The sequence below is a fragment of the Myotis myotis genome, unplaced genomic scaffold (assembly GCF_014108235.1).
Source record: "Myotis myotis isolate mMyoMyo1 unplaced genomic scaffold, mMyoMyo1.p scaffold_m19_p_3, whole genome shotgun sequence".
Taxonomy (NCBI): Eukaryota; Metazoa; Chordata; class Mammalia; order Chiroptera; family Vespertilionidae; genus Myotis; species Myotis myotis.
This window is the reverse complement of record NW_023416335.1, coordinates 80,321,492-80,341,493: the sequence shown is the minus strand read 5'-3', so window position 1 is coordinate 80,341,493 and position 20,002 is coordinate 80,321,492.

Here is a 20,002-nt window from a genome sequence, read left to right as displayed (position 1 = left end):
GTTTACCAGGATTATATCTTCTTGTTGTATTGATCCCTTTAGTATTATGAAGTGGCCTTCCTTATCTCTTGTTATGGCCTTCACTTTGAGGTCTATTTTGTCCGATATAAGTATTGCTACCCCAGCTTTCTTTTCCTTTCCATTTGCCTGAAAGATATTTTTCCATCCTTTCACTTTCAGTCTGTGTGAGTCCCTTCTAATGAGGTGGGTTTCTTGTAGACAGCAGATGTATGGGTCATGTTTTTTTATCCATTCAGCCACTTGATGTCTTTTGTTTGGAGCATTTAGTCCGTTTACGTTTAAAGTTATTATTGAAAGGTACTTGTTTGTAGGCATTTCTGTTTTTGTGTGGCTGTTTTCTTTCTGAGCTTTTTATTTCTTATTTTTATACCAGTCCCTTTAGCATTCCTTGCATTGCTGGCTTGGTGGTGATAAACTCCCTTAGCCTTTTTTTGTCTGTGAAGCTTCTTATTTCCCCTTCAAGTTTGAATGATAGCCTTGCTGGATAGAGTATTCTTGGATTCAGTCCTTTGCTTTGCATCACTTTGTAAATTTCCGTCCATTCTTTTCTGGCCTGATGTGTTTCTGTTGAGAAATCATTTGACAATCTAATGGGAGATCCCTTGTATGTAACTTTCCGTCTCTCTCTTGCAGCCTGTAAGATTCTCTCTTTGTCCTGAACATTTGCCATGGTAATTATGATGTGTCTTGGTGTGGGTCTTTTTGGGTTCACCTTGTTTGGGACTCTCTGGGCTTGTGTGACTTTTTTCTTCCCCATCTCAGGGAAGTTTTCTGATATTATTTCTTCTAATAGGTTTTCTAATCCTTGTTCATCCTTCTGTTGTTCTGGTACCCCTATTATTCGTATGTTGTTTCGTTTCATGTTGTCCCAAAGCTCCCTTAGGCTCTCCTCCTGTCTTTTCATTTTTTTCTCCAATTGCAGTACATTTTGGGTGTGTTTTGCTTCCTTGTCTTCTAAATCACTAATTCGGTCCTCCGCTTCTCCTAGTCTACTGTTGATACTTTCAATGGAGTTTTTCATTGCAGCTATATCACTCTTCATATCTTCTTGGGTCTTACTTAAGTTGTTGATTTTTTCATCTGTTTCTTCTAGCTTCTTCCATATGTTATCGATTTTTTCATCTGTTTCTTCTTGCTTCTTGCTGAGGTTGTCGATTTTTTCCTCCATCCGGTTTATGCACTCTAGGACCCTTATTCTGAATTCTTTTTCTGTCATGTTGCATGCCTCTGTATTACTTAGCTGCTTTTCTGGAGAGTCCTCCTTCTCTTTCCTTTGGGGGTTTCTTTGTCTACCCATGTTTGATCTCGCTGACATATCTAGACGTTGAGTCGTTCAGTGGCTGCTCCCTTGGTGGCAGTGACTCCTTGGTCTGCGGTTCCTCTTCGGGCGGTTGCGGTAGCAGCTGCTCTTCAGTTGGCAGCAACTCCTCTGGTGGGTGCTGTTCACAGCTGTGGTGGCTCTTCTGGCTGGTGGGGCGAGGTTTCATGTACAGCTGCTGTTCCTCAGCAGAGGGTGTGGTGCTCAGGAGGTTGCTGTTGCTTGGATCTGCTGTGTTGATTTAAAGGCACAAAATACAACACAACAAGGCACCACGTACCAGGCACTATACACAAATATATGCACGATATTAATAACCCCAAATAAAGGTGACCACCTGAATTAAGAGAATTAGGGGATAAGGAAGAAGGAAGAGAAAAAGAGAAAAGAGAAAAAAGAAAAGAAAATTAGGGACCAAAAAAAGGAGTGCAAAAATGAAATTGGGAAAAAGGAGGGGGGAAAGTAAAAGCGAGAAAAGAAAGGAAAAGAAAAAAAAAGAGCGAAAAGAGAGAATGAAGTGGAAGAGGGGAAGAGACTTTTTATATGAGGAGAATACTCCTATAGAACAGCCATTAATCCCAACAAATTCCAGCAACAGCTCCCTGGAGATGAATGCAAACTAGAAACAACCAATAATATAACGATAAAAATAGAATGGAGAACACTAATCCCAAAATAAAATAAAGAGAAAATAAAATGGCACTTTAAAAAAAAAATGGTAAAATGGTAGCAGTAATAATACTGGTTAAAAATAAGAAGGTAGTAATTAAAAGGGTAAAATCAGGTGATGGAAAAAAGAAGAAAAAAAAAAGAAAAAAAATTGGTTTCTTAGTTAAAAGGTGAAAAAAGAAAAAAAAAAATATTGCAGTAGTGAAGGTCCTTCGGTTCTTCTATTCTTCAGTGTGGCTCGCCTTAGACCTGCCAGGTATTCAGGAGAGTGTTGAGTTTCCCTGCGATACACTGTTCCTCTGTGTTGTAAACCACAGTCCTTATTTTAAAGCAAGCCGCATTTGTTTCCCAGACTGCCTTATTTTGTGTTTAGCAAAGAGTCAGTTTGTGGGTCAGCCTCTGGGTGGCAGTGTTCTGGGGTTGGCCTCTGAGGCTACAGGGCCTCTCTGTCCAGTGGAAGTTCACTGCCCAGAGCTGGCTGCGTAAGAGTTACCAGTGCTGTGTTGTTGCTGGGATTCTGATTATCTTTTAAAACATAAAACTATGCTGGTCTTTCTTGGCTGATATGCTTATTAAATATGGTGAGGAGGAAGAAGGTGGTTGAAAGAAAGAGAAGAACTTATGAAAAAGCAGTTAAAATGGAGTTAGATTGCCCGGCAAAACCAAGGAAGGGTCCACTTGCAGTCACTAGCCATGGAGTTAAGTGAAACCAGTCAGGGGTTGGTCAGTGACCCCAGAGGAGGCATAGAGTAAGAGTCACAGACTTCAAAGAAATACAAAGATAAAACACAACTTTTTAAAATTCAATTTAATAGCAAATATGTTTAAAGTATCCTCAAAATACACCAGAAAAAGAGTGAAATGGAAACTCTCACACATATCTGATGAGTGTAAATTGGGATAATTAACTTCAGAAATTATCTCCTGAGTCTTAAAAATATTCATTTTGCACCTTTAAGAATCTATTCTAAGAAAATAGTAAAAACTAAGAAAAATGTGGGCAAAAATATTTATGGAAGTATTATTTACACTTGTGAAAAATTGGAAATAGCTAAATTACTAACATTAGGGGGGTGGTAATAAAAATAACAGGATAACCATCTCTGAAGTAGTAACATTCATTGAAACAGATGTTTACATAGAGATTTATACGCACACACATCTTACCTAATAATAGACAAACATGTAAATTGACTGTCCCTCCTCTATGCTCGCCAGCCAATCAGGAGAGTATAAAAATTAACCCAACAAAGATGGCGGTTAATTTGCATACGTAGGTGCAGCTGAGCGAAGACTGAAGGCTCCGGCCGGAGCGAAGGCCTGGGTTCCCGGGTGCCGGAGGAAAACTGGTGCTGTCAGCCAAGGGAAGGGAAGGCCTATTGCATGAATCTCTTCGCGCATATATATATATATATGCACACACACAGGGTTGGCAAAAGTAGGTTTACAGTTATGAGCACATGAAACACAGTTTATTCTTTTATTATTATTTCTTGTATTATTTACCAATGAACAACTTTAATATATAAAGTTATACACTGAAAGTAAGCAGGATAAAATGCATTTTTATAAGTCACAGGAAAATTCCAAAATGTTGATTATGATTATCTTTGGGTAGTAGGATTCTAGATTATTTTCATTTTCTTCATTATTGCTTTCTGTATTTCCTAAAATGGACATGTGCTTCTGTCATAATCAGAAAAAAAAATACTATGTTTAAAATTATGGTCCTTTTTGAACAACCACCAAAGTCCCTGTGCTGAGCCCCTCACCCATACAACCCACAGATGCCCTCTATCCAAGGTCAAACATTGCCTTCCATAGGGCATTAGCCTTAGGGAATGTAATAGTCCCACCCTCCCAACTCCCTCTTCTCCCCCCTACCCCTGCTGAGCTCTAGCCCCATGAAGGAGCCAGCTGGCTGCTGCCAGCCTGGGCCCACAGTGAAGACTTTCTTGGAAGGCTCTTGAGGAAGCCCAGGCAGACTCAGGGGGTGGCAGAACTGAGCTGTGTGCTCTAGAGCAAGGCCCATGTTTCCCTTGAATGCTGGCACCACCATTCCTGTACAGAGCCCTCTCTCCACATGGTCAAATCTTAGTCCATTTGGCCTGATGAACTCTGCTGGCCTCACACTGATGACTCCTTGACACCTCTCCAACCACAAAGGTCCGGAGGGTGGCGGCTGGCCTTGGTGTACCCTAAGACTTTTGCTGAGTGATCTCAGAGCCAGTACTGGTGCAGAATTTGAGTCTGTATCAACCTGGTGAATACCGCTCACCCTCTACCTGTGACTCACTGACTGGCCCCAGGAGGAGGTGCCAGACGCGTCTGTCTATTCGACCTCCATTTTCTTCTTTCCTAATGTTAACTCTTGAATCTACTGAGATGGGTAGCTTGTTAAAAAAAATAACCAACTTGACTGTGTTTTCTTTAAAAGCAATTGGTTTCTGAGTGCTTGAAACTGGGAAAATTAAAAGGCACAATCCTGAGGCTCTTCCAAGCATCATACTTCAGTCTTCATTAATTAAATATTCATTTAAAACCAATAAATAGCCTACTACATATTTCCCAATAGATATAGAAGACACTATAACTATCGCTTAGGGCAGAGATTTTTTAAGCAATTGCTGAAATGCTTAATTAAAAAGTGTACTGTTGTATTATTATTTTTTGTTATTCATTATTAAAAGACTTTTGTGTGCTCTTTGTGGAAAGATACTATGGTGGAGATTGGAAACTTCACTAGTCCTTAGAGTACCAGAGAATAAAAAGGGAAATACATAGGGGATGTCCATTTGCCAATTCCTAGAGAAAACAAAGATATGATTCAAGCATTTGTGAACTGGTGTTTGCAGAGATGACTCACATACTGCCAAGGAAGGTTCTTTCAGTACTGAGCCTAACAGACAGCTAGCAGTTGGAGGCACATTTTGGGGAGCCTTGGTCTGTTTGCTAACCTGGCCTGGGTTGAGTGCTGGTGGAAATAGTCTTGGTAGCAGCTTGGTCCCTCACACACACACCCAGGTCCAGCAGAGGCAGCCAAAAATTATGAATTGCTTTGCAACTCCCAACAGGGAGCCCAGGGCCTGACACAAACAGTGCCTAACATTGACCTAGTGGTGGGCTTAAGAGCACAAACCAATTAGCTTCACAAGTGGCACCTAAAGGGAAATCTCAGACCCTGCTGGGGCAAATGCCACTTCGTGGCATCAGTTGCCACACAGCAACTCTGTGGTCAGGGTTAATAATCATAATCAGTCAGCCTGAGGGTCAACCCCACCCACGAATGGGCCAACAAAAATCAAGACTTAAGTACAAGGGGAGGGCTCACATAACCCACACAATAGGCCATTCCTGGAGCACTAGCACAGGTGACCAGGGAGACTGTGCCACTGAGCCCTACAAGACATCTGGAAGACATAGCAGATCTGCCTAACACACAGATACAAATACAGAGAGACAGCCAAAATGAGGAGACAATGGAAGATACTCCAAATGAAAAAACAGGCAAAATCCCCCAGAAAGAGAACTAAATGAAATAGAGGCAAGCAAGCTACTAGAGTTCAAAACAATAGTTGTAAGAAAGATCAAGGAATTTAGGAAAAGAATGGGTGAACTCAGTGAGAACTTAAACAAAGAGATAGTAAACATAATAAAGGACATAGAAACTATTAAAAATAACCACTCAGAAATGAAGACTACAATATCTAAAATGAAGAATACACTAGAAGGAATCAACAACAGATTAGATGAAGCAGAGGATCAATAGACATTTGAAAACATGCTCACCATCACTATCACCAGAGAAATGAAAATTAAAACCACAATATCACCTCAAACCTGTCATCAATAAACTCACAACCCACAGGTGTTGGCGAGGATGTGAAGAAAAGGAAACCTTAAATGCACTGTTATGGGAATTCAAATTGGTGCTGCTACTATGGGAAACAGTATGGAGCTGCCTTATGACCCAGCAATTCTATTTCTGGGTATGTATCTGAGGAAACCAAAACACTAATGAATATATGCACCTCTATGTCCATTGCAGTGTTATTTACAATGCCGGAAACCAATTCCAGCATGTCAGCAGGGCTGAATCATCTGGGAATGACTGATGGCATTTCCCCAAACCTGAAAAGGATGCATTAAATGATTGCTTGCTGCCAGACAACTAAGGGCATCTCAATCTACATGTTATTGCCTCCTACTGGCCAAACACCTGAATAGCGATAGGCAAATTCTCCCAAACCTGATAATCTGACAATGCTTCTGTATACAAACCCTACCCTTTGACGTGTATATCTACCTCGCCTTAGGACAATTTGTGTTAATAAAAAGCAAGGGGTCCTGAGACGAAGAAAACTTAGTTCCTTTAGCTAAGTCTTCTCTGACTCCCTATAATGCCTTTCAAAATTATGTTTCATCTCTGGACTGCTATTTAATTTATGCACAGCGCCTTCTCCAGGTTCCTGAACCCTTCTAGATGCCAGATCAAGACCACCGGCATTATTACAATAGCCAAGATATGGAAGCAGCCCAAGTGCCTATCAATAGAGGAGTGGATAAAAAAAAGTGGCGGTACATATATATACAATGGAATATTACTTGGCCACAAAAAAGAATGAAATCTTACCATTGTGACAACATGAATGGACCTAGAGAGTATTGTGCTCAATGAAATAAGTCAGTCAGAGTAAGACAAATATAATATGATTTCATTTATATGGGGAATCTAAAGAACAAATTAAACAAAAAATAAAAATGAAACAGACTCATAGACTCAGAGAACAAACTGATGCTTGCCAGATGGAAATGGGTATTGGGGGACTAAGTGAAAAGGTGAAGAGATTAAGAAGTGTGAATTGGTAGTTACAAAATAGTGATGGGGACATAAAATACAGCAAAGGAAATATAGTCTATACTATTGTAATAACTATGTATGGTGCCAGGTGGTTACTGGAAATATCGGGGGATGTATTTTGTGAAATGTGTGATTGTCTGACCACTAGGCTGTACACCTGAGATGGATACAAAATAATATTGAATGTAAACTGCAATAAAATATAAATATCTGGCCGAAACCGGTTTGGCTCAGTGGATAGAGCGTCGGCCTGCGGACTGAAGGGTTCCGGGTTCGATTCCGGTCAAGGGCGTGTACCTGGGTTGCGGGCACATCCCCAGTAGGAGATGTGCAAGAGGCAGCTGATCGATGTTTCTCTCTCATCGATGTTTCTGACTCTCTATCTCTCTCCCTTCCTCTCTGTGAAAAATCAATAATATAAATATCTGGTCCTTCCAGAAAGCAGGAGGATGGAGCTGAAGACATTAGGGTTCTTTCTAGTCCTATGGTTTACATGGAGTCTCCACAGTCTCACATTTCAGATTGTGCAAATTCCAGGCCCATTCGAAAATTCCCTCCAAAGAAATTTCAGTTTACCTCATAAGAACTGCACACTAAAGCTTTAACCTGAAGATAAAATATTGTCATTCATTTACAAAGACTTGTTCCATGTGTAATAATAGATTCTTATCCTAGAATGATTAGCATGTCCTAACTCTTTCCTTTCCAGGACTGCCCCGGCCCTTTCCAGAACTTGGTGATGGCCTTCAAGACTTGGAAACATCTAGACTCCAGCAGATATTCTAAGCAAGGTTTGTAAAATTCCTTTAGTTTTATTTACTTACTTACTTATTTATTTATTTTTAACTAGAGGCCTGGTGCACAACATTCATGCACTGGGGGGGTGTAGGGGTCCCTCTGCCCGACTTGCACCCTCTCCAATCTGGGAGCCCTCAGGGGACCCCTCTCCAATCCAGGAGTTTCTGTCTGTCTTTGCAATCATATGAGCGAATTGTCTGAAATCCCAACTCAGTTTGGTTTGTTGCTCACAGAATAATAGAGGCTTTTTCTTTTTCTTTGCTTCATTGGTGGAGATTTCCTGGAAGTTTTAGGATATCTTCCCCTTAATTTTTCCTAGACACTCTGATTTTACTTATGTCTCTCACCTTTGCTTTCCCTCCATCCCCCACCGCAACAGTAACTTGCTCCAGACTCACTTTGCTAGTGTCTAGGAGATCCATCTGCCACCAGAACTATGATTCCCAGCATTCCTGGTGCTCCCCACCTCTGGGCTTCCACTTCTGGTCCTGGGGCTGCCACTAAAACTACTATTCCCAGAATTCCTGGTGCTCCCCACAATCTTGGTTTTCCCTTCCTGCTCTGTCTCTGTCCCATGGCCTCCCACTCTGCCAAGTCCTCCAAGCCACCAGCTCTCCCTCTCTGCTCTCCGTCTGGTGGCTTGGGGAGCCAATTTCCTCAAGCCACTCCACTCTCCACTGGATCTCCCACTCTGCTCTCTGCCCGGCTCCAATGTATGCAAATTAACCCGCCATCTTTGTTGGGCTAATTTGCATACTCACTCCTGATTGACTGGTGAGCGTAGCTGAGGGACAGTCAATTTACATATATCTCTTTTATTATATAGAATTTTCACATGAAGATATGTTTTTATTGATTTTTAGAGAGAGGGGAAGGAGAGAGCGAGAGAGAGAAAATCATCAATCGGTTGGTGCCATATATGCCCTGACAGGGGCTCAAATCTGCAACCTAGGTATGTGCCTTGACTGGGAATAGAACCCACGACCTTTTTGGTGTATGAGATGGTGCTCCAACCATCTAAGTCACCAGCCTAGGCAAATCCTTTTGCATTTAAATTCAGCAAAGAAAACATTGGAATGCATCAAAAGGAACTTCTACTAATGTATCAGTCAGCTATTACTACATAACAAACAATCATAGAATGTCAATGGCACACAATAATAAGTGTGCATTTTGCTCATGCATTTGTGTATTGGTTGGAGCCAAGCTGATACAGGCTGAGCTTGGCTGGGCAGCTCTAAACTACAAGTTGTGACTAGATCTGCTCCATGTGTCTCTTATCTTCCTTAGATCAGTGGGCTAGCTTGGCATGTTCTCCTGATGATAGCAAGTTCATGAAAAATAAAAAATAAAAAGCCCAACCATGCAAATGCATGTCAAGTCTCTGCTTGTAATCTGTTAACAAACAAACCAATTCAAAGGGCAAGCCCAAAGTCAAGAACAAATCAACCCTGTCTCTAGTGGAAGAAACTGCAGAATCACATGGAAAAGGCTGTGAATACAGGGAGGGGCAAAGAATCTGAGCCAATACTACTAAATCAATCTACCACAACCAGTAAAGAAGGAAAAACAAAGAAAACACAAGCATAGGAAGTGGAAATTAATTTACAAAGAGTAAATTTCTTAGTCAAAATCTAATCATGGATACTCCTATTCTACTTTCTCAATACCTCTGTTGAAACCCAACCCCCAAACCCCAGTTTTCAGTCCTGGAGCATTTCTCTTACCCATCTGCTCCAGAGAACAGACTGGAGCCAGAGACCCAGCCTAGCTCATCAGCTGGTTCATGGACATCACCATACAAAAGAGAAAGAAACCTTGGCATTTCTCTATCATGGGAATACCAGAGACTGAAGCCTCTCCCAGCCCTCTAAGGCCATCCACTCTTCCCTGCCCCATAATAGTGATGAGGGAACAGATCTAAAGAGTCATTTCTCCAATCCTTCCTAGAGATAGGAGGCTAAAGCTGAGCTATGTGCCATTACGTTCCTTCTGAATGGAAAATGTGGGGACACCCTTCATCTGAAACACACAAAAGAGCATGTGTTAATGGCATTAGAATATGCTTAATAAAGTCTGAAAATTTCTCCCTCGCCCTCCTCACCCCCATACCCTCCTCCTCTCTGTCTCTCCCTCTCCCTCTCTCTCTTCCTCCCACTCTCCCTCTCCTTTCTTTCAAGCCCATTTCCAAAGCTGAGCTGAATCTTCCACAAAGGCCCTGAACCAGTCCAACCCCACAGCTTAGAGCCCAGAGATGCGCCACAGCAATGATGTGCATTCCTACATTATACTTGTATCACTCACAGAAGTCAGGAGTCCCACCTTCTGTTATGAAACATGGTGCTTAGGAGTGCTGGACTTTGGGGTCAGACAGACTTGAAACAAAACCTGTCTCCTCCTCTTACTATGTGACCTTAGGCAAATTGCTTAACCCTTTAGGTTCCTCAAAGGTAAAATGGAAACCATAGAGTAGCTACCTCATAGGACTATTGTGTGGATATTATGAGATAAAATATGCTCAGGACAGTGCCTGCCACATAGTAAAATCTCAATGAAGTATAGCCAATACAATTGGATATGGAAACTATAAACCACCAGTGGGAGCCCCGAGGAGCAGGAACACTGCGTCATGAATCTCACGTCCACAGTGTTTTAAACACTTAAAAGACAGGTCCGTACCTTGGAGGTAAAAGGAAAGTGTTTGGGCCAGTTTGGAGTTAACCACTCCTGGGTACTCAAACGTTATAATGGGGATTTTTGTGGTCTGAGCAACAACATGCAAAAACGCAGGTGTCTGTGGCCAGTGAACGTCAATGTGAAACAATGAAACCCAGCAACGAGCCAGGAACACCTGTGGGTATCTGTTGGAGTCGTCACATGGCACAAACCAGCCCTTGCCTCTGCCTCATTGGGTGGGTAGGCAGACTTGTTCATGTGACTGGGTAAGATACTAGTTGTCATCACAACACTTTCAAAATAAACCAGGTCTTGTTTTGGTAAATTCAATATATTTCCTAGGCCTCTTGATTCAATTTGATAAATATTTTTGGAGTGCTTACACTGTAGCAGATGGTGTGGGTATTTAAAAGGCAGGAAGGAAGAAAATAAGCCTTTTCTGCTGTTGTTCTTGCAGTGAAACAACCTTATGGGTATTTATAAACCTCCGTTCTACTTTGTTTAAGAAAGGTGAGTCAAGAGAAGGAGCATTTGTGTGGCTGGGAGTAAGGAGGTAAAAATGGGAAATACTAATGCTTCATGTTAGGAAAAATGAGGCGTTTCAGTGGCCTGAGAAACAGATGTAAATGGAGTACCAGCCCAGTGGGATGTTCCTGGTCAGCATATGGCTGCCTTCCCCATGGTGAGTCAGGAACCTGGCTCCTTCTACCTGTGGACTTGCCATCCCTACGGCCTCAGAGTCCTCTCACCCAAACAGCAGAGGGGAAGAGAGAGAATATGGAGAAAACCCACCCACTTCTTTTTTAAAAAATATATTTTATTGATTTTTTTTACAGAGAGGAAGGGAGAGGGACAGAGTCAGAAACATTGATGAGAGAGAAACATCCATCAGCCGCCTCCTGCACACCTCCTACTGGGGATGTGCCTGCAACCAAGGTACATGCCCTTGACCAGAATCGAACTGGGACTACTGAGCCAAACCAGTTAGGGCCCCATCCACTTCTTAAACGCCCTCTCCCAGAAGCAACACACATCACTTCTCCTCACACTCCACCGGCAAGAATTAATCACATGGGCACTTCTAGATACAAGAGAGGCAGGAAAATGGAGTCCTTGTTCCTGCTGGGACCGCAACAATTCCCCACGGAAGAAAGGAAAGCATGGCATACATTTTCGATAAATAACAAGCTCCCTACGTGTATGCACGTTAATACATCGTTAGATGTCTTTTTGCCTATTTTCTCCACTCTGACAGAAGCTCCACAAAAGCAGGATTTGTTTTGTTCATTGTAGAATCCCCAGTTGGTGATGCCTAAACTGAACATTGAAGGGGTTACCCACGTGCAGAGGTTAGAGAAAAGCAGGCCATGCCAACGGGCTGGATGGCAGGTGAAAAGGCAGGCACCGTCGGAGTCTGGTGTTCTTGCAGAGCTGCCATTACCCACTCTGGCAAGAGAGAGGAGTGGGGTCTGGGCCAGGGCATGGCAGAATCCTGGGGGCAAGCCCAGAATGAGCCACAACCCAGAAATTCCACCCTAGGTATAGATGCAAAAGAAATAAAAACATGTCCACAGAAAAATCTGTACACAAGCATTCATAGCAGCATTACAGTATTCACAATAGCCAAAAAGCAGAGGCAACCAGAATGTCCATCAATAAATGAATGGATAAACAAAATGTGGAAACTCTATATAATGAAATATTATCCTATATAATAAAAGTATAGTATGCAAATTGTTCCCTCAACTGAGGGTGGTCCAGGAGTTCAACCAGGAGGTGGGGCCAGCCTGGGGAAGGGAGGGAGGCCCCAGCTGGCAGCCGGCAGCTGCTAGGAACCCTACCAGTGCATGAATTTCGTGCACTGGTCCTCTATTTCAGTCATAAAAAGGAATGAAGTACTAATTCATGTTACAACTTGGATGAATCTTGAAAACATGATGCTAAGTGAAAGAAGCCAGACACAAAGGACCACATATTATTTATATGAAATATGAAGAACAGACAAATTCAAAGAGAAAGAAGGGGGTTAGTGGTTGCCAGTGATTGGAAGGAAAGGGGATTGCGTACTAATGGGCACAGGTTTCTTTGGGGGGAGAAGGCATTGTTGTGGAACTAGATAGTGGTCATGGTTGTACAACCCTGTGAATATATTCAAGACAACAGAATTGTACATTTTAAAGGGGGAAATTCTGTAGAATTGGAATTATAGCTCAATGAAGCTGTTATCTTAAAAATCTATCTTTAAGACAATGAGGAAGCTGAAAGGGTTTTAAGCGGGTGATGGTGACATGATCAGATATCACACTGGTGGGCAGGTTGCAGTGGCTTGAAGAGGATGGAGAAAACAGCATGGAGCCTGGTAACCCAGTGAAGCAAAATGAGGAGCTGAGCTAAGGCAGTGGAGTTAACACTCCAGGCGAGTTAACACTGGGGCAAAGGATAGAAGAAATAGAGAAAGTGCAGAACCAGCTTTGCAGCTCTCCCTGTAAAACCACATTCTAGTACGCTGTGCAAGTGAACATGCGGAGAGCACAAGACGTACCGGCCTGCTCCGATCCTGCTTCAGACATTTGAGGAGCTGCTCTGACACAGGAATTCACCTCCAGGGAGCCTGTCTTTTCAGCACCAAAACTTGGAGCAAGTTTCCAGGGTTCTCACCCCTGCCCATCTTGGGCTGTGCAATGCAAGCTGGGGCCTTGTGGGTGACATTTGGTCATTTTTCTTTTAAAGAATTAATAAATAAATGCACATGTTGGAAAACAATTTCTATGTCCTTGAAATGTCTCCCACTGAAGCAGAGGGTGGAGTTTTGTAAATTAGTAGATAAGTGACATAGGCAATGAAGCCGGAATCTGCCAAATGTGACGGCCTGCTCTGTACCAAACCCTACAGCGCATTCGGGTTCCACCGATGCCTTCAGCGTGCCCGGGAGCAAGGGATGCGGGGCGAGTAGGAAAGTGCTCCAGGTTCTTAAGACACTCACAGGCTGGTGGGACTGAATGGCTCAGGCAGATGGAAGTGGGGTTACAGGACGGTGATTATGGAGGGACATGCATGTGTCCAGCTGGGGTGTGGGAGCGGTCGCAGAGGGCCCCTAGAGGGGCAGCTCCCAGGGTTGACCCCACTGTCTGGGGGCCCTGAGGTGGCCTTGCATCCTTCAGCGTGAAGTAACGTTTCCCTGTGGGAGGACCCAGGGCACGCACACAGCTCTGGAAGGTAGGGGAAGAGGAGCTGGGGATCATGGAGCTGGATCAAGCAAGAAGACTTTGCAGGTAAAATCCTAAGACTAGAGGATAGGAAAATCCAATCTGTAGTTGCCTTTGGGCGTTTGCCTTTGGGAAGGGCCGTGAGGGAGCCTCTTAAAGTGCTAAAAATATTCTATATTTTGATATGGATGGTGATTGCAGGAGGGAGAGAAGGAAAGAGAGAGACTCTAAGATTACATTTTTTAAAAAAACCTAGGCCTATTACAATAACTGGACTTATTAATTATGTCTTTTTTATTGTTGCTTGTTTGAGGGTTTGGGGGGATTTTTTTTGTTAATCCTCACCCAAGGATATTTTTTTCCACTGATTTTTAGAGAGAGTAGAAGGGAGGGAGGGACAGGGAGAGGGAGAGAAAGAGGGAGAAACATCGATGTGAGAGATACACATCTATTGAATGCTTTCTGCAAGCATCCTGACTAGGGCCAGGGATCAAACCTGCAACCTAAATACGTGCCTTGACCGGAAATTGAAGCCATGACCCTTAGGTGCATGGGTCAGTGCTCTAACCACTGAACCACTGGCCAGGGCCATTATGTCTTTTCAATAGCACAAATATTATCCACCTTGTATTTCCTATTTACAAGTATTTTCATTTGTGTTATCTCATTTATTTCTCTTAATAAAGCCTTAGATTAATTAGAATTTTATGCCAGAAACTCAAACTCAAATGGATTAAATAAACTTGTCCCAAATCGCCCAACTAGAAAAGAACAGAACCAGGATTTGAGTTAGTTCTCCTAGCTCAGTGATGGCGAACCTATGACACGCTTGTCAGAGGTGACACGAGAACTCATTTTTTTGGTTGATTTTTCTTTGTTAAATAGCATTTAAATATATAAAATAAATATCAAAAATGTAAGTCTTTGTTTTACTATGGTTGCAAATATCAAAAAATTTCTATATGTGACACGGCACCAGAGTTAAGTTAGGGTTTTTCAAACTGGTGACACGCCGAGCTCAAAAGGTTCGCCATCACTGTCCTAGCTTGTAGTTCAGCTCTATTCCCATTATTCCAAGCTAGTTTACAAATTGGGACCTATTAATTTCATATTCTAACTGCAGTTTGTGCCAAGAAGGCCCAAGAAGCATTTCTTAGCTGCTCCTAACATAAAATTTTCCCATTCAGTTCAACCAGGCCTGGATCTACCATGTTCAGGCATAAACCAGCTCCTGGAGGACTGGTCGGGGGACACCACCCACACCTTCCAACAGCTCATGGGCTAGTGGAGGAGGCAGGTTGCGCAGACCTCGTCATGGCTGAAGTAGAGGATGAAACCGGTGCTGTGCTAGAGATACAAAGGGTGATATGAAGGCAGATGAGGCAGCCATGGTTTTTGGTTGGCATTAGTCTCATCCCCAATATATTTGGCTATCCTGAGGACCAACCTGGGTGGCTACCAATTCGCTCTAACTTGCATGATTCCTGAAGAAGCTGATTCTATACACTTCTCCACGTAATTTCTGTGTTTTCTCTTTTCTACATATTCCTTGGGTCTAACTTGGGAAGGCAAGGGGAGCCCTGGAGTTTTACTCATCAGTCCCTTCTCTGGAAGTCATATGTTAACCACCGCAACACTGAGTTTGCTTCTGAGATTGTCAGGTATCAGCTGGAAGAAGAGGGAAAACACAGGGTTTCATTGGCAAGGGGCAAAGTCTGAGATTTCTGCCTGGTCAAAGTTCAAGGAGGCCAACTCCCCCAGCTCTCTCCTTGAGGGCCACCTGGTATGATAGGAGCATGAGGTTAATCCAGATGAGCCCAGATGTGGTCCTGCTCTGCCTCTCTCCACTGCTATAAACAAAGCTTTAGTTTCATCCTCTGGGCAGGATAATGCCTGCCTCACAGGGCTGCCCTAAGAATGAAAGGGGAACACCTATGTCAGACACCATGGTACTCTTATAATTGGCATTGAATTCCCGCCCCGAGGAGACCTTTCAGAGTTTCTCCTAAAAGCCCTGGAATGGATTCACTGGCTATTGCATTCACATAAACATCCCTCGTTAAGTGGCCCCCTTTGAAGATTACTTCACACTTCTTCAACACTAGACTTGCCTATTTATTTATTTTTATTTTTATTATTTTTTAATCCTCACCCGAGGACATTTTTCAATTAATTTTCAGAGAGAGTGGAAGAAAGAGGAAAAGACAGAGAGAAATATCAATGTGAGAGCAACACATCTATTGGTTGCCTCCTGTATGAGCCTGCAACTAAGGCATGCGCCCTTGACTGGAATCAAACCCGGGACCCTTCAGTCAGCAGGCCAATGCTCTATCCACTGAGCAAAACTGGCTGGGGCTAAACTTGTCTATTTAAATTCCAGAACAGGATGTCTTTGCTTTCAGAAACCCCAGTGTGACTTCTAAGGTTGCCTATCATGCTACCCTGGAAAAGGTGCAGTTCCTGCGACAGCCACCTTGTTCAATGGCATGAATGAGATGCAGCTGAAATGGTGACTGTAGCTGGGACCCAGGCCAGGTTCTTATTTTGCCCTGTAGGCTCATGCACAGTCAACCGTCCAGTGGATTTCCGTTCTCTAAAGAACGGAAGAGGCCCATAGTGTGGACCAGAGAGTCGGGAGGAATAGCCATGGGGCAGGAAAGGACCTATGAAGTCAAGGACCTACGCTGCTGACTTCCTACACCCTTTCAGATAAATGGTTCTCTATCCTCTAAAAATGAAAAAACCTCAGATTCACAAGCAAGCCCCAGCCCTCCATGATGACATGGAAAGCAGGTGACCTCTCCTGAGTAGCATTACATTGCCATTTAGTCTCTTAAGGAAGTGGGACAATGGAACCCCAGCCCCTTGAAATGAAGTTTCATTTCCTGACCCCTCACACCTCCTCTCAGAACATCTCCAAGTCCCCGCGTTTCTCTTGGGTCTGGAAGCCAATAAGAGACTCAGAAAACAAGTGCCTAAACTCCAAGCAGGTGTCTATCACCATTAAAAGAAATAAAGTAGTGATTGTCTAGCGCAGAGTCTTAATTATCAGGAGAAAATGTTAATCTGACCTTTCAGATAATGTTAGTGCATCTGTCTCCTTTTCCTCCCAGGGGGAAAACAGTTTGCTTTAAACACAGGACTTCATACAACCTGAAAAGAATTTCTGGATCTCAAGAAGTGGCAGCACTGAGAAGGCAGAATTCACACAAAGGAAAACTTACTACTTTGGTATTTCAGATCACAAATTACAAACGGCACATACAGCCTGAGAAACACCATTCAGTAGCCTGCCAAGGAGAAGCAATCTCTTCCCTTTCTCAACCAAGATTTTAAAAAGTAGAAAAGGATCCAGATTTCACTTTTCCACGTGCACTGGTACCCATGGGGCCTGGGCCCTAACCTGGGGCATAACCTCTCAGAGGGCCATTCTAATCTTAGCACAATGGCTTCCTCAGATCAAGGTGACCTCCCTCAGCAAATGTTTTTCTTGTGTGCCACTCCCTGGCTGCCTTGCCTGTGGCCTTATGCAACTCCTCTTATCTGCTCAGGAGCCAGTGGTAAGGGAATGTCCTTCTGGACACAGCTAATCTTGCTATCAGCCCTAGATCTCTGAGATTATGGTGTTTAATTATACTTTGGGTTTGGGGAGCTCATTTTCCCCGAGGTACATTCAGGTCTCTGATATCACCTTCCTGAAACCTTTTTGTCTGAGAGACACAATGTTGGGCCACTTAACCCTTCGGCCCCAGTTTTCTTCTTCCTAAAATGAAGCAGCTTGACTAGAACTTTCTGTGTATCATCCCAAGGAAATATAGCAGTCGGGGCAGAGCTGGCTGGGACTGCAGTCAAATGCCAGTCCATCTTCTGTCTGGGAGGTGAGCTGCTGGCCCGCCTTTCCCGGTGATCCTGAATGTCATGTTCACCAGCATTCCTCTCCTTCCAGTCTGCTCCCCTGCTGGAAACCCACTGAGCAGCTCATCCTGTTCCCCAAATCCTCTCTGGCTGCTTGAGTTATCACTCCCACTTCCCTCAGTGGAAGCAGGCCCCTCACTCAGACTCTGTGCTCCTCCCCCCCCCCCCCCCCACCTGGGCTTCCTTCCTGCACCTCCAGGCCTCACCCTCAAGATACCCTGACAAGTGAGGGTCACACTCTCACCCTGGTTCCCCCACCCCAGACCTGTTCTTGGCGAGGAGGGGCTTCCTTTGGCTCGGGATTCACAACCAAGCCCTGACTCTTGGTTCCAGAACAGGCTTTGGCCATGGGCCTAGGACAGTGGGTCACACGCCTCCTGGGAGCACACAGGAATTGGCCCTTCCCATGAGATGCATGAAAACTCAGTGACAAAGGTAATCCTGTTTTGTCATGTTGACAAGCAAGAGCAAGCCTGCAGGAGGGAGGGCCAGTCCAGCCCCAGAAGGCAGACTGAGCCATTGCTAGCAGGCCAGTATGGTAAGCAGCTCAGCACCAGGTTCTCTAAAGCCCTGCCTTCTAGGGGCCTTCCAAACCAGGGCCACGTCTTTGTCTCCTGTTCCTTCTACCTAATTTAGAACATACAAACACACATATGCATATACATGCACACAGACGTACACACGCTCGCATGCACGCACACATCCCCATACACATGGTGTGCGAACAGTTCTTTTCCCATTGAGGCTCAGAGGGTTTTGCTGATTTTGGAATCCTTGAGTTCTAAGAAAAGGTATAAATGTGTGCTATGATCAGGGTCAGCCTGGCATCCTGTGTCTCCCTGGAGTGATAGGAAGTTCACTCTTTCCCTACTTCACTCTGCCTGCAGTTCCACCACCAAAGATTCATTCATTCTGTTTATCCTCAAAGATCTCTCGGTCTTCAGAAGTCTCTCCTCCTCTGAAAAAATAAATAGCTGGGGAAGAAACTGCTATGGGTCCCCAGTGCCAGTGCTGGCCTTGGGTCAATTTTTCAGATGCCTTGGTAGTGTAGGGGCAAGGCCCTGAGAAAGGAGAGCAGAAAAGACCTGCAAGAGAAGGGTGGCCTGGTGAGAAGACGGGGCAAAAGAGCAACCCACAGTCTCGTGTCATGCCCAGTCTGCCTGGGCTGTAGAAGAGGAGAGAAATTTCACTTATTTCATTCAACAAGTATGGACTGAGTCCTTATTGTGTGCCAGGGGTCATGCCAGGCACTGGGGATACTGTGGCAAGCCAAACCAGCTGGTTCCTGCCTGTGTGGAGCTATGGTTCACTTGCAGGAGGGTGGGGAAAAATGAACCCAAAAAAATCACACTAACAAATGTCATTGCAAACCAAGATTAGTGTACTTAAGTCCCATCCCAGGGGCTGGCTGGTGTGTATTCTACAAGAATAACTCCAAGGAAACAACCTGGACTGGGGGACCAAGAAGCCTTTCTGAAGAAGTGATGCTTAATCCTAAAGAAGAGGAAATTAACTTGAAAAAAAAAAATACAGGGAAGAGTAGGCATTGCAGGCAGAGGGACCTGCTTGTGCAAAGGCCCTGTAGGATAAAGGCCCACCTAACACTGCTGTTGTGTATGATCATTAACCTTCAGTAAACTCTGAACTTAAAGGAAAATGTTCCCTTCTAAAAATGGGTTTCCCTTTCCCTTTCCCCTTCCACTTACTCCTGCACTTAAATCAATACCAAGGGACGCAGAGAAGGTAAGCTATGCCGGAGAAAGCCTTAAAAAAAACAAAAGTGCAGACAGCAGCTATGACAGCCATTTCCTGTTTGGTATCTCTCACCACAAAGCTTCTTAGCCAAATAAATTAGCACAGGAAAACCTTTTGGAGAAGGATGTGGAAGAAACACAGCCTGAGAAACCAAGAAAAAGATCTCATTGGCTTTTCAGAAAAGAGCAAAGGTCTGAGGTAAGAGCCAGAGCCACCACACTGGAGGGGCTAAAGAAACCCAACAGTGAGTCATCGAGACACTGAGTCCCCGTCCTGTGCTTAACCTGGAGGAAGCTGAGGCCAGGAGAGGACCCGGATCAGTCAATGGCAGGGCGGGCCTTGAAGCCCATCTCTGGGTTCTGTGTCCTATGTTCTCCCCCTGCCTTGTTCCCTCTGGTCCCGTCAGACAGCAGCTTCTGGCTTTCTTTTATTGGAAGAGAAACAATGGGGTTGGAACTGCCTCTGAGACCACTATAGGTGAAGCTTGGTTGTGCCTTGGGCAGAGGAGCCCAGTGTCCTTATAATACGAAAAGGAGGATGAGGAGTTGTAGACACCAGGTTTTCTATATTTGATCTTCAAGTGACCCTGGGAGACAAGGACTCACATCTCCATTTTACAAATGAGGAAACAGAGCCTCTGTGAGGAGGGTGAACTCGAGGTAGCACCCAGGTAGAGTGGCAGAACTGGTCTAGTTTGAAAGCCCATACTTTACTTTCTCCCCCTTTTTCCAGTCTAATTCCTCAAGTTCCCCACCCATATTGCCAGTAAGCTATACACCACTT